Raw genomic sequence first — 12,445 nt, 5'->3', positions numbered from 1 at the left:
TTTTTTTAAATTCTAATAATTTATAGATATTTTCTTATTTTGTTTACATTTATCTTTGACACTAACGTTACAAACAAAAACAAATTCTTATGTGGTTGTTGTTGAGTTGTATTTATGTTAGAAAACATAGAATTTCTGAAAATATTTTCATTGCAAACTACAAGCTATGGAGCAAACAAAATGAAACAAGCTACATATACGGTGTGGCCAGTTTGTCATTTCGTACTAAACTAATATTCAATACACATTGATTTTTAGAAGCACATTGCTAGACAAAACACAAACAACGACAACGAGGTGAACTTCACAATAAGATACTGATTCCAGGAACCATCTCATCAGGTTCTGACAACCATGATAAAAATCCGAAATAATTACGAATGTCATAATGCCATGGAAAGTATTTAATTTTACAAAATGCATATACAAGACTCAATACATCCGAAAATACCCACTACATCAGTATCACATGCCATCTTACCCTCTAAATCTGCCATGTGAGTAAAGGGGGGTGCTGGTGTTGATGATCAGAATAAGACAGCGTTCAAAATCACTGAAGACAAAGCACCACAAACAGATGCAGATATTGTTGATCACTAATGGAAAACAAGCTGAAGACGAGCGCGCATTCCAGAAGCCAAAATGAGAAATCTGCACCATGTTGATAAATTTCTCATTGCCAAAGACGACGGACGTCGTATACATTTCATAGCAAAACACCACAAGATGCGGTGATGTGTCTTGCCCACAGTACGCCAACTGCAACTGAATGTGTGTTGTTCATGTGCAAAGCTTTTGGGTAGATTGTAAGTCAGCACAAAGCTAATGACGTTCCATAAGTCAGATCTACATAAAGCAGAAGTCATCTCAACGGAAGAGCAGCGAAATCATTCATCAGTGGCAGATTAGTTGGAGGTATAAATCCATCATTTTCGTCGTTCAGCCTGAGCCATTGTCTTGGCCATGCACTGTGTTTTTACCAAGACGAATGTAATCGCCCTCAGTATGGAGCAAACATATTGATCGTTCTGAAGCTGACGAGCCAAAGACATGAGTGCCGTCTACCTGGAAAGCCGTAACATCAGATTTCCTGTGTGAGCTGTTTGTTTTAACTGATTTGTGAGATCGTCATCAGCACACAAGCGTACTCATATCTGCATATGTGAGGCGTATAGTTTACGCCGCACTAAATATGAATGGTACATTTGTCATAAATCTGCTCACATGGTTGAAGTGCCTAAAAGAGGGATAAATTCTTTTAGCTACTTAAAGACTCCACCTTACATTGAAAAGCAACGTCGAGGATAGCTACAATAGCGACATTTTACTACAATTGATTAAGCATTTTCCTATTAGAATAAACATACGTGTCGCTTTTCAAATTAGCTAGCCACTAAATACTCCATCGTAATCCACCTCACAGCTACCACTCTCCTGGACAAATGGTGAACAACAATCGCTGACATACAAAATGGGTGGTCGCAGGTTTTTCAGCCATCGGTGGTCTACCGAGTTATAAATTTCGACTCAATTGCCATAACTTCAATTGATTTAAAGTGGCGCCAATAACCGCAAATGTGACACTAAAGGTCAACGATTGGGACAGCAAATGCACTGCTTGGCGGCCGACATTATTCATGGTTTGGTTTTGTTGGAAAATGCAGTAATAAATATAGGGTAAATGTTAAACCACGATGCCGCTAAAATACAAACTTACACACCCAACCAGGTCTACAATAATTGGATGCTTTATTAATTTAAATGAATTCAACTGAGAGTTGTGCTCGAGTTCATAGACTATTGTGTGTATGTGTATTGTGGGAAGGGAAGGGCGGTTGAGGAATGACTGCTTTCTCCAGTCAAAAACGCATACAGATTTTCATCAATCATTAGACATAGTAAGACTAAGATGCCGAAAATGAATTATTGCCTCAATCAAAATACCATCGCAAGCGATTTAAAATCGATTAGATGTTGTGAGGAAGGGTCATCTTCTTCACCATGGTCGTCATCGTCATCAAAACATCATATCACTCATCGGCCAAAAAACAGTCGTAGGGCCTTTGAACAGACTCGTCCAACATCAAAGTAGAGCAAAGTCGCATGCAACAGGTTGGCACTTTGGCTTGGTTTGGTTTGTTGTTATTCCCAAATCTTTGGAAACAGTCATTATGTTGCCGAACGATGAACTAAGTTGGCCACATCAATTGCACCAAGCATTTACCTCTTCCACGCAATCATTAATGGTGTTTGGTGGCGGCTTTACTCAAAAGATCTTTCCACTTTGCCGCCGACAGAACATTCAACGCAATAAACGCCTCCTAGCCAACCCCAAAAATTTCGAAAAGCAAGGAGAAAGACTGTGTATCATCTAACTTGGTTGCTGCATTCGATCAAGGAGAGCAGCTTAAGACATGCTATCATCGCAACATTTGCGGCTTTACTCCTCACATCACAAGAAAAAGAGGTGAGAAAATTTTTGATTAGCTTCCTCGGAGGCTAAAAGTCTCGCACGCTAACTTTGATGTACCATGCGCACATCGCAATGCCAGTGCCCAAACATACATATACATATGTATGTATGTACACACATACATATTAATATGGATGCAGTGCCTTTAGTGTTTATTATTATTTTGAATTAATGTTTAAATATGGATTTTTTCCGATACAACTTCTCAATTATTGAGTATACCCTGTGACTATGAAAAATTTGGCTCGTTTCCGTATTTCTACAGCAATGAAATGAAGGTCACAACTGTGACATGCAAAAGTTAAATACAATACGAACATTTTACAGATACGAATTTGATATTTACGTACTTTAAAAGTTTTTGTCAAACGAACTGACGGTAATTTGATATTTATGGTTTTTAAAATTTGTCAACAAGGACTATTCGTATAGCCCCTATAGGTACTCCCTATATCAATTATTTGTGTAATTTTATTCATATTTTCCAAAAAAAAATTAACTTTTATTTGTATTTGATGTTCACCTTTTTCTTTGGATTTAAATTGGCTTGATGTCATATTAAAAATTATAAGCAAATGTTTTTTTTTTATTATTTTTATTGATCCAAACTTTACGCTGAGAGGTATTTTTGCCACCGTTGAATGTGCGCTGTTATCTGGCATGGGAATTAAACCCGGGAATCAAGTACGCAATGTGGGTGTGTGTGCCTACTTAGTATTGCACCACGGTGGCACCCAATTTTTTAATGATGTCTAATATTCTTATATATATTTCTTTATGTTAAGACAACAAATTATTTATTCATATATTTTTGTTGTAAAAGATATACACAATCGATCTTCTCTCTAATGTAGCACTTGGGGACCGAAGAATTAATACGTTATAGAGAAACTAAGGCAAAATGGTTGATTTGACCCGCATACATTAGTACTAAAGAAACAAACGTGCGTATATGAATAAACATAAATTGAATTTTTATTTAGGAGTGAAATAATAATTGATTTTCATTTGCTTTATCAAATTCTTCACAATGTGCAAGTAAGAAAAAATATGATTGGAAACATTGTTTCGAGTCTCCAAATAAGCCATAATTCGTAGTTAAAATGCCGCGATCGACCCATACAAAATGATTCTTAAATGAAAGTTGGAATTATGGGGTCATTACTATTTTCAAAATTGTGGTCCTGATAGAAATCAATGCTTTAGGCTTTTCTGTAGTTCTACTTACAAAATATGGACGACATTCTGTATGAGGGGAACTACAAAAGTCTGCAGTCTAGACAACACGCAGTGTCGCCAGGCGTCATTTAACATTTTTTTGGAAAGTTTGACAGTTTTTAGCTTAAGCGTACTCAGGACAGTTTGACATACGATCATCTGTTGGGTTGTTTACAGTGGCTTGATTGAGACACCTCAAATATAGGGGTTTTAAACGCTTTTACAGCATCTTCTGGCGACTGCTGCGATTTTTCGGGTCACACGATACTTCCATTATTCGTCACCTGGATCCATCTTATAAACGTCTTTTGAAGCTAAGCGTAATCGTATTTTTTCGAAAATTCTTACACATATAAACGCGGGATCCAAAGAGAAAACCCCCATTTTTGGCGCCAAGTGTTCATGCAATATAAAGTGGTTGTTGGTGAAATAAATTTCCAAGGATGCCTCTATCTCACGGTACATAACATGGCTATCTTGAATTATCCGTTCACGCACTACTTAATGTTTTTTCTGGCACAACGGCCGATTTTGGCCGACCCTAACAAAATATGGACGACTTTCTGTATGAGGGGAACTACAAAAGTCTGCAGTCTAGACAACACGCAGTGTCGCCAGGCGTCATTTAACATTTTTTTTGAAAGTTTGACAGTTTTTAGCTTAAGCGTACTCAGGACAGTTTGACATACGACCATCTGTTGGGTTGTTTACTGTGGCTTGATTGAGACACCTCCAATATAGGGGTTTTAAACGCTTTTACAGCATCTTCTGGCGATTGCTGCGATTTTTCGGGTCACACGCATAGTTCCATTATTTGTCACATGGATCCATCTTATAAACGTCTTTTGAAGCTAAGCGTAATCGTATTTTTTCGAAAATTCTTACACATATCAACGCGGGATCCAAAGAGAAAACCCCAATTTTTGGCGCCAAGTGTTCATGCAATATAAAATGGTTGTTGGTGAAATAAATTCCCAAGGATGCCACTATCTCACGGTACATAACATGGCTATCTTGAATTATCCGTTCACGCACGACTTAATGTTTTTCTGGCACAACGGCCGATTTTGCGCGACCCTAACGACCTTCGTTTTTTGATTCACGGTACGGCTTAATTTTAATAAATTATCGGCATGCAAGGATTTAATTTGATCGATGCACTCTTGCCGTGATTATCCACATCGAAAGTTTTTTTTTCATTTTTTTGCAAAGGGGTTTTTATAAGTCACTGTAAACAACACAACACATGACCTTATATCAAACTGTCCTGAGTACGCTTAGGCTAAAAACTGTCAAACTTTCCAAAAAAATAAAATTACGCCTGGCGACACTGCATGTTGCCTAGGCCGCAAACTTTTCTAGTTCCCATTGTATTTATTAAGTTTTCAAACATCGAACGCTATCGCTATATTATATTTCCAATTTTCAAAGCAATACTTCTATTAATCTCTCTTTGTGAAAAAACAGTAAAAAAACAAAGCTTACCCATTCTCAGACATAAAGAATCTACAAACAAAAGTTGATCAACTTCGGTTCATCCGTTTCGGAGGAGTTCGATTTGGAATATTATGACATGTCCTGAAGATTTTTTATTAACTAGATTTTTAATGTGACAGAAAAAACTTATGAAGTGAGGCAAATGTGCAATGGTATAAACATTTGACATTCTTGATCAGGGTAAAATTCTGACCATGTCAGCAGTCCGTCCGCTGTGATCACTCTAGCGTCCGAAATAACTGAAATAGAACGAAATATTTTTGCACCAGAGGATTTTTCCATAGACAAGTTAAGTTTAAGGATGGGTTATATTGGTCCGCTCTTTGGCAGAGCACTCATGTAATGGTACCGCCCGATTTTATGTATGATTCCCAGTGGTCAAGAAACTTCACTACAAAAAATGTGGACATGGTCTATGTTTTGGTATATTTACTTACTTAGATGACCCGTTACACAACATTTGTTCCATAAGCCGCACTAAGAAAAGATTTCCATTCCTCTCTATTTGTTACTTTATTCAGCCAAATTTTTTTTTTGCCCAAAACAAAACCGATATCATGTCTCAAATACCGTATTTACCGGGCTCCCCGCTGACTTTTTCCTCTTGCCAAAACGGAAGTTAAAATAACCATATTTTTGATCATAGTTTTACCAGACCTTGTATGTCCACTAGGGCTATCACCAAAAAATACCACGAGAATATCATGTGGGAAATATTGTCCTAGCAACGAAAATGTGTTTTTATTTCTAAAGATTTCTAAAGGCTTTATTTGCTATTATAGTTGCCCTTTGAAATTTATTCTCCTTGGGTATTTGCAAATACTGACACAAGAAATCAGACGACGAAATATGTTGGAAGTGCTCCACATTATAAATGTTCCAACGAAATATCGTATTAACTATAAGGCTGATACTGAAAATTGCGCTCAAATCTATAGAAGCACTATAGAAAAACACAAAAAACTGTAGTAGGAAAATACCTTTGTGCGTGAGTGGAAGAAAATATCCTACCAAGTTCTTAAAATAAAAGAACAAATGCAAATATTATATTTTATATTTTATATTTTTCTTAAATAATTTTTATGTAACTGCCCAACAAAAAGTTTGCCTTCAAAGATGTAGTTAAATCATATGTACAAATGATTTGGAAGTGCATCAAATTATGACAACTTTTATATGACAAATTTTTATTGACTTAACTCTTCAAGATCTTACTTTGGGTCTCATACACGTATGTTTGGAGTTTTATACATCTGTACAAAGTTCTTAGTCTTCATTGTTTCCACGTCGTTTTGCGCTAAAATTCTGGAATTTGAGATTTTATTGTCAAAATGTTGCTGAATTGAAAAAAGTATATGAGTTCCTATTGACAGTACGCCATTGATGTTCGGTGGTAAGGTAAAAACCTTTTCATCTTTTCCTTTAACAAACTGCAGAGTTTTGGTAAATAATGTCCGACAATAAGTAACTATGAAGTGAGAAGCCAATTTGGAATATGGCATTAACAAATTACAATCAAATTATACAACAAACCACATGTAATTATAAATATATTACAAAACAATATAAGTCAATATAAAACAGGACAATGTCTCCCGTGGTCGCAGATGTTTATAATGTTAGGTGGTATTTCCACTATTACATCAACTAACAATGAAAACTCTTATTTAGGTTCAGATAAACATCTCCCCCAATGTATGATGGATGATTGTGGAACGAAGCATATTGAACACACACAGCGACACGAACATTTCATATAAATGTTGACTTGTGTTTAAACTTGTTGTTATAAACAGTACTGCAGGACTCTTTATCTGACCTTTGGTCATTGTGTCAACGGGATACCGTCCGTCGTCAATGCCAGCCAATAGCACCGACTGTACAATAGAACAAATCGTAGTGGTTGTATTTTTGTAATTTTCAGGTGTTTTTCCATGTTAAGTGACTGGAAATATTTTGTGCCCCTCACTTCTAATTAAGACATAAAATACCTAGGCCTATGGTTGTGGCTCAGTAGTCTTGTAAGCAGTTATGCGCTGCAAAAGTTATTTGATCGTTATCGTTTGTTGGAACAAATATGAATTACACGGAAGTCCTTGCTACTTGGGGCTAATTGAAAAACAATTAAATATGGATAATAAGAAGGAGGGTAAGAACGTAAAGTGTCAGAGGATTGGAAGTACCGAATTTTTATAGAAGAGACTAATGAATTTGTACAGCATGAACAACATAATGATAAACATTCCCAATGGTGTAAAGTGTTTGTTATGGGAAACTTAAACTTTTGACCAGATTACTATAGGAATTCATTAGATTGTCTTGTAAGGAATCTATTGTGTTCTGTTAAGTATTGCAGGGCTCCTAAATTGAAAGACAACATGTCTGAATTGTCATTAGGAACTCGAAGTGTTAGAATGCATAATAACGCAAATGAAAATGCTTCGCTTAGTCCTACAAAAAGATTTTTATATATAAATTGACTCTTCAGCGTACATCTTGTGCTACATATGCAGCAAATTTTCAGAAACAGCATCAACTCAATTGATCAAGTTGAAGCAACGAATTTGATAAATTAACAGAAAAAAACTCCTTTAAAATTTGTTCAAAACACATTATCTGTGCAGTGACACGTTTGAAATGTGCCATAAAATCATGTTAAACACTATAGAGATTGCATTTCAATTAAATTTAATTAAAATGTGTTTGTACTTTCGGGTGTAACACCAGCAAAAACATCCGGGCGGACGTTGTTAATTGCAATGATGATACACGGTGTAAGTTTCGCACTGTAAACGTTTATATTGTTCTTGCTGTGGGTGGTTGGTGGTTGAAATTTCAATCCTAAAACTCTCCGTTACAAATTGGCAACCATGTTCTAGACTACTGTCGGCCATAAAAATTAGCGCAATGGAATGTAAAGTGTAGCGTTTAATGCAATGTAATCCCACAACCGCCCTCCCAATTTGCTCCCTGTCACAGAAGTGGGGCCAATAAATGTTCTAGAATAATGGTTACAGTAGTAAGGCACGTGTCGTCCTTTTAGAGCATTGTGCGCCTTCAACCTGTACCAATAGCTTCTGGTAACAAGATGACACCGTAACATTTGCTGCCACGTGCTACTACAACCAGTGTATTACGCGGTTCGACGTCTAACAAATGACATGAACCCGTAGCTTGCTCTTCCCCCTCGGGTGTGTACATGTCCTCCATTCAATATTGTTAACTAATTGAATTCTTTGTTTTTCTGCACTGACGATAGATATTGTTTCTCATTTTCAGCTGCTTTATCTCGTTTTCCTTAAGGACCCCTTGTGGATATTTCTCAAAAATCATGCGCAAAGACCAGAAGGAAGAGATAAAAAAGGAGGCCTACAATATAAATAAATATTATTGTTTTATGCGATCAGAGACTATTTGATTAATGATCCGATACAATTTAATAATGTTTAGCAATGGTATGGACGTATCTACCACCACAAACTCGAGCGTCATTAGTAGCTGCACGAACACTGTGCACCTGTCTCCGAGAAAAACAAGATCCTTACTTGGTGTCACTGCAGAAGAGAGATTAATTGAAATCCCATCATAGTCCTTGGAATTGTGTTTGCATGTGTGACAATGTGCATGTGAGTATGTAAATTACGATCACAGTGCTGCCATTTGTATATGCATATGTATGTGTGTTTATGTATATGAAGATCAAAAGTGAACATTTTTCAATGTGTATACACATTTGCTAAGCAATTCTTGGGTGGCCGAATGATGTCTGCTGCTTCTCCAGAATTCTGAACAAAAATCTTTAGAATACCATTTGGACTTTTGATAAATTGTCTTACTTCCCCAACACATATTTAAACATTAATGAGAGCGTTGAAATTTATGATATTTAACGCTGTGATGGTTTTATAGGTTCCTGAGAAGTTTTGACACATTTTCCATTTAAGCAGAAAATGTTTCTCACCATAGCTATTGCTGTTCCAGTCGCCGATAACAGCTCCCATTCCCATACGAATTTTCGTTTCGATACTGTTATCCGGCCGATAATACAATCTCTCCAAAACTGTGGGAGCATCACAACAACAAGAACAACAATATTTTAAATATGTGTCAGACATGTGTCATGAACATTAAAATTGTCAAATATTCGGCGACATACAATAAATTATGTCATTTCTGTTTGCTGCCTCAGTAATCTTGGGCATTGTGCGAGTAACATGTTGCTTAAATGGCGCCAAACTCGCTGAAGTCGCTTGTTTGGTTTGCATCTGAAACTTCTTCGAACAATATAATTAGTAATGATGAAAAAAAGCAAAGAAAACGGCACTGCAACGAGCTACGAGTTGTGTGGCCCTTAACAATGTAGGGGTAATCCCCAAATTGAATTTAGAATTGTCCTTTTATTATATTATTATATTAAACCCCCACATTAATACTATTAAAGAATAATGAAAGTTATTTTATGAAACTCTATGAAACTTCTTCTTCTTGGTTCAAAATCAATGCCAAATTTCATTGATACAACCTAATTTTCTTTCAGTGTATAGTTTGTATTACGTAGTTTACTCAAAATTACTTGTAAATAGGTACTACTGCAAAAGTTTACTGAACACTGATTATTTCTTGTGCTGAGTAACTGTTCGACAGTCGGAGCTGACCGATGCTGTTCATTTTACCTGTGTTTGGAATAAAACTATGATGTACTGAGTATATAGCCAGCCAGACAGACGGACATGTCTAAAGCCACATCGAATTATCTGAAACGAATGAGCTACTTTGACTAGGCACATTTTAAAGGTATATATATAACCACGAGCATAGGCATAGGTCGAGGGTATAAACCAAATTATTCGAACCGAACAAAATATCATAAACCATTTAAGTTTTTTACTATAATAATTTATATAATTTATTCATTATCACTTATAATCTTGAAATGTTTTTATTCTGAATTGCGTTTACTAATGATGGAAGTATTGATGATGATAAACAAACTTGATCAAAATTTATGAAAAAACTTTAAGTTCCCAAAAAATATTAAATATAATATTATTAGAGATATCCTCAACTAGAAAACGATTACGGATTTTTGTAGATACGTAAGTACAAAGCATATATACACTGCCGCTCACTTGAATAGAAACCCCATGCAAAATTTTATTCAACCTCAATTTTTTTCCGAATTATACAAGATATGAAGTTTTTAACTTTTATTATATTTTGCTTCATGTGTTTGGAGTAAACTTAGTCATTCATTTGCATTCAAATCCAATTTATATAAGAATTATGCAAGAAAAACAAAATAAAGTAAAAAATTGGAGTAAAAAAATTGGCTCATTTGAATAGAACCCCCCTTTAAAACTTGCGAATACAGAAAGATGGTATTAGAATATCGATGCATATTTACTCTATACTGAAAACGAAGTACTTTCAGTACTATTTACTAACAGGATATCCCTCCTGATTAAGGATACACCCGTATATTCTGCTTTGGTAAGGATTATTTAAGTAATCAGGTGTAATGCCTTACAAAGCTTGTTTTTTTTCTGTCAACAAGTTTATTTTTGGAAGCGTACTGTCTCCTAGAGTCGTATATTTTACGCTTAGGTCATTCCCTTAGGTCATTACCACTGTAGAACATGGTGGCCCTCCAGGATATCCGCATTTCTATTCAAATCTTTAAGTTTTGATGACTCGAAGTGTACAAAAGTTTATAAAATCGTGATGAAATTGCCACTCAGGATGTCCGAAAATAGTCCTCAATACTGGAAATGCCTGTTTTGGAACTCCTTTGTAAATTGTCGCGCGCATTTAGGGTGAAAGAAATTAACGCCCAAGTCCTTCACAATTATTAAGGACTCTCCTCATAAAGTAAACAATTGCATAGCTCTATAACTATCATTTTCGCGTCTATTGAATGGAAGACCATCTTCTAAATTGTTTCTGTAGCGATGAATGTGTTTTTATTGTGCTGGAACGCATTACTAATTATCAAGGACTTGGGCGTCAATTTTGTTCACCCTAAATGCGCACGACAACTTATAAAGGAGTTATAAAACAGACATTTCCAGTATTGAGGACCATTTTCGGACATCCTGAGTGGCAATTTCATCATGATTTTATAAACTTTTGTACACTTCGAGTCATCAAAACTTAAAGATTTGAATAGAAATGCGGATATCCTGGAGGGGCCACCATGTTCTACAGGGGTAAATATTATCTAAACTGTATGGGAATGACCTAAGCGTAAAATATACGACTCTAGGAGACAGTACGCTTCCAAAAATTAACTTGTTGACAGAAAAAAACAAGCTTTGTAAGGCATTACACCTGATTATTTAAAGAATCCTTACCAAAGCAGAATATACGGGTGTATCCTTAATCAGGAGGGATATCCTGTTACTAAATAGTACTGAAAGTACTTCGTTTTCAATATAGAGTAAATATGCATCGATATTCTAATACAATCTTTCTGTATTCGCAAGTTTTAAAGGGGGGTTCTATTCAAATGAGCCAATTTTTTTACTCCAATTTTTTACTTTATTTTGTTTTTCTTGTATAATTCTTATATAAATTGGATTTGAATGCAAATGAATGACTAAGTTTACTCCAAACACATGAAGCTAAATATAATAAAAGTTAAAAACTTCATATCTTGTATAATTCGGAAAAAAATTGAGGTTGAATAAAATTTTGCAGGGGGGTTCTATTCAAGTGAGCGGCAGTGTACATATCTAGTCATATGTACATGTTCATATACATACATACATACCTGCATATCTGTTAACACGTTAACGTCCAACACCGACATACAGCTATGTTTTTGCAATTCATTTACATTGTATGTATTCTTGTATGCACGTCAAACTGATGCTTCTAGTTGATGTGAGATGTCGTGATGTTAATTCATGGAGGCTTAATTGACACAAGCACTGACATATGTATGTATGTATGTATTTGGCACTTTCAACGTTTGCACTCCTGATTACATGTTTACAATACTTGTAAATTAGCGATATTGAAATGATGTCCTCGTCAGGAGAAAAGTTCGGAGTGGAATAAGTCTGCCACAATTTACCCATGTCGTGTATGTACACAATGCTGAGCGACAGTAATGTCAACAACAATCAGTGACAGGACCACCTAAAGTTTTCAGAATTACATTTTATTATGTGAAATAATTAACATACATATGTATGTATGTATATACGAATATTATATGAAGTACAGTATAGTCTCAATAATCCAGACACTCGTCAA

This window comes from Musca autumnalis, unplaced genomic scaffold, assembly GCF_047663935.1.
Source record: "Musca autumnalis isolate F117 unplaced genomic scaffold, ASM4766393v1 scaffold_2, whole genome shotgun sequence".
NCBI lineage: Eukaryota > Metazoa > Arthropoda > Insecta > Diptera > Muscidae > Musca > Musca autumnalis.
The sequence above is the reverse complement of the archived record's forward strand: the minus strand, read 5'-3'. Positions refer to the sequence as shown.